The sequence below is a fragment of the Phocoena sinus genome, chromosome X (genome assembly GCF_008692025.1).
Source record: "Phocoena sinus isolate mPhoSin1 chromosome X, mPhoSin1.pri, whole genome shotgun sequence".
Taxonomy (NCBI): Eukaryota; Metazoa; Chordata; class Mammalia; order Artiodactyla; family Phocoenidae; genus Phocoena; species Phocoena sinus.
The window spans coordinates 128,958,885-128,962,922 of NC_045784.1; positions in this window are offsets into that span (position 1 = coordinate 128,958,885).

Sequence of the window (4,038 nt, forward strand, 5' to 3'; positions counted from 1 at the left end):
TTTCCCTTAGCTGCTTTCAGACACCAGAAGCTGGAAGGGTTTGACCCAAACAGGCATTCAGCATGAGAAGGCACCTCTGGGATCCCCATGACAAGAAGATAGGGATGGCTAGAGTCATGGTCCCCTCACTTGTTCTAGGGCTTCAACAGAAAACTGGAGAAAGCAAGGCTTCTCCAAGCCTTGCTCTGGGGGAGCTCCCAGTCTAGTAGAGGGTACTGCCAGTATTAAGGAGATACAATGGGAATAGGGACTGAGGTGGCAGTGAGTCCACGGTTGCTGGTAGCGGCACTGGTTCTGCCCATATTTTAGAAATATGTCCACTTTCTAAAGGATCTAGATCTACTTCTACAGTAACAGGCAAAGCCCCATGCAACAGTACACACGTATTTAGTGAGACTTCCTGTTGGCCAGACCCTGGGATGATATCTACTCTAGGCTGAATTGTGGTCCCCCAAAATTCATATGTTGAAGTCCCAGCACTAGTACCTCAGAGTGTGACTGTATTTGCAGATAGGGTCTTTAAAGAGGCGATTAAAGTTAAATGAGGTCATTGGGGTGGGCCCTAATCCAATGTGAGTAATGTCCTTATAAGAAGAAGAGATTAAATTCCATATATATGTGTTAGCATACGGTATTTCTTTTTCTCTTTCTGACTTACTTCACTCTGTATGACAGTCTCTAGGTCCATCCACCTCATTACAAATAGCTCAATTTCGTTTCTTTTTATGGCTGAGTAATATTCCATTGTATATATGTGCCACATCTTCTTTATCCATTCATCTGATGATGGACACTTAGGTTGTCATGAAGAACCTAGGGGTAAGACAGGAATAAAGACACAGACCTACTAGAGAATGGACTTGAGGATATGGGGAGGGGGAAGGGTAAGCTGGGACATAGTGAGAGAGTGACATGGACATATATACACTACCAAACGTAAAATAGATAGCTAGTGGGAAGCAGCCGCATAGCACAGGGAGCTCAGCTCTGTGCTTTGTGACTACCTAGGGGGGTGGGATAGGGAGGGTGGGAGGGAGGGAGACGCAAGAGGGAAGAGATATGGCAACATACGTATATGTATAACTGATTCACTTTGTTATAAAGCAGAAACTAACACACCATTGTAAAGCAATTATACTCCAATAAAGATGTAAAAAAAAAAAAAAAGAAGTAGAAGAGATTAGGACACAGACAGGCAGAGGGGAGATCATGTGAGGACACAGGGAAAAGATGGCCATCTACAAGCCAAGGAGAGAGGCCTCAGCAGGAACCAACCCTGCTGACCCCTTGATCTCAGACTTGCAGCCTCCAGAACTGGGAAACAATACATTTTCATTGTTTAAGCCCCCGCAGTAGCTGGTATTTTGTTATGGCAGCCCCAATAGACTAATATAATATCTTTCTCTGTTCCCACTCGTGTGAGGTAAAGACTATGACTGTCTCACAGAGGAAGGACCCGCGACTCTGAGGGGTTAACTACCTTGCTCGGGGTCACACAAGCTACCACGCAGCCCAGGCCAGGACTCAGCTTAGTCTGACCCCCAAACCAGTGTTTACACCTCAGGAAGCCTGAGTGAGTTGCACCTCAGCTTATCCAATTCAGAAGATCCAGATCCCTTTCCTTCTGCTGTCCTGTGGGCTAAGGGACTTCTGGCATGACTCTCTTGCCCCCGGGCCCATGACCAGCACATTTCTGCCCAGTGTTCCAGTTTCTCAAAACTTCCTGGTCATTGGCACCTGTGCCCCAGGCTGAGATGATCACCCTGGATGGATCCTTTCACAGAAGGACCCTGAGGCCATATTGACATTTACTGTCCTGAAGACAAACAAAAGAGTGGATGTGAAAGGCCTTTGAAAAGTGTCACTAAGCAAAGTAGCAGTCTCATGGGGTCCCTAAGCCCTTTAACACTAGGGGACACTTTCAGAATCAAGAAATTCCAGATTCTGCCGCCTTCACGCAGGGGAGAAATTCAGCTCTCTGTGACTCTCTCCTTTCACCCCCGAGGCAGCCAAGTATCTCCGTAAGCAAAGAACTATCTACCCAGAGAAAACCATGCCTCTCCCCTGGAAAGCAAAAGCAACTGCAGGTGGTTAAGGGGATGGATTTTTCTCTTTTAAAAATTTTTTAAGTTAACAGTGCTTTGTCAAGGTACAACGTACATAAAAAATTGCACAGATCATAAGTGTAAAACTTGAGAAATTTGACAAATGTATACTCCCATGTAATCATCATGCAGATCGAAATGGTAGTTGTGGTTTTAAGTGGAAATCCCCACTTGTCTACTACAAGCTGTCCACACATAGTGTGACAACTCTGATCGTGCCAGGTATTGGGCCCCAAGGATGCAGAGTTGAAGCACAAGGTCAGTGGAGTTGATGACCTTGCTAAGCTTGTAGAACCAGAGCTATGACAGAGAGGACAGGAGCTAGGGAAGCACAGAGAGGAGCACAGATCCAGGTCAGGCCATTCATGAAAGATTCCCCTTGAGCACGTGACAAGTAAGTTGGATCTTGTAGGATAAGAATGAGTCTGCTGGGGAAGAGAAAAAATAAGGGGACATTGTAGACATAAAGACATGTGAAGGCTTACGGGTATCAAACAGCTCAGGAGAAAGGCATCAGAGTAAACACAGCATAGGATGGCTCATAGGGTGCCACTCGGGGTCAGAAAGAAGATATGATTATAGAGAAATGAACCCAAGGTTCTTGTGTGACTTAGAAGCTGTTTCTGAAGCCAGAACAGTCAGTGCCTGTCTAATGCTCATGTCAGGTTTTATTGCTTGTCAAATGCTGTTGTACAATACACAGGGCAAAGACCAGGGACTGCGTGATTCTCGTAGCAACGTTCAGAATAAATGTGAGTCTCTGCCCGACAAGTGATATTGCAGAGCAAGTTACATAAATGGAATTATCCATCTGATAGATCTCACCACAAATTGATCAAGGTATCTAAAATCAGCTTAGCACCAATGTTTAAAGTGGTCAGAGACGTTTAAAGTTACCAAACCTAAATGCATGTTTCACCTCATTGTGCCAGCATGTCATTTTCTCCCTCTTTAATCATTTGTTTTATTTTTGTCACCAGAATGTAACTTTTCAAGTATCCTTAAATCCTTTCTGAAAAAAAGAAAAGTATATACATAGGTAGCCGCATACATACATGCAGCAGAAACAGTCCATCTTTTCACAGCATCCCTGATATAAACCAAACTGTCATATACACTTAAGTCTGTTTCAAGCCCATTTCTTCTGTTCCAATAGTCCAATTTTTTCCTGGCCCTATACCGCACTGGTATTATTTACTATGGTTACTTCCCTTTAAACATTCAAACATTTCACCCCTAAGCCACCACATTTTGGTTTCCACAGAAATTGCCGTTGCTAAGGTCTGTCTGTTGACACACTCTCCCCTTGTTTCTGTGACATTTCGTTCCCTTAGGTTTCCTGCAGTCACTTTCCTTATTTTCAGTCTCTTTGCTTTGCCTTTCCTCCTCTTCCCATTTCTTAAACACTAAAGATCCCAGGACTTTGGTCCTGGGCAGCCTTCTCTTACTCAGCATGCGCATGACACAGTTACCCTAGGAGTGCTTGCCACATCTATATTATCTGTGACACAGGCGATGCTACATGTTCATCAAACACCATTTCCTTTTCCTACTTTACCTGCAGCTAGGCCACATTTCCCAGAATCCCTCCTGATTCAGTGTAGTCATGTGACTGAGTTCTGATCAGTGGAATGTGGAGGCAAGAGACTATGACACTTGCAGGTCTGGCCACTCAAACCTCACACGTGGTCCTCCAAGATCGGTCTCGTCACTCATCTTCCAGCCACATGCAAAGAAGTCAGTGGGGATTTCAATGTGCCTAGGGCCCTCTGGAGCTACTGGATAGAAGGAAGCTTGGTCCCTAATAGCCTGTATGGAGTCAAGCCCAAGTAGCACCCCAACCCGTCCCCACTAACTTTGAACTATAACATGAGTGAAAAATATTCCTTTATTAAGTCAGCTCACTGAGATACAGAGATTGTTTGATACAGCA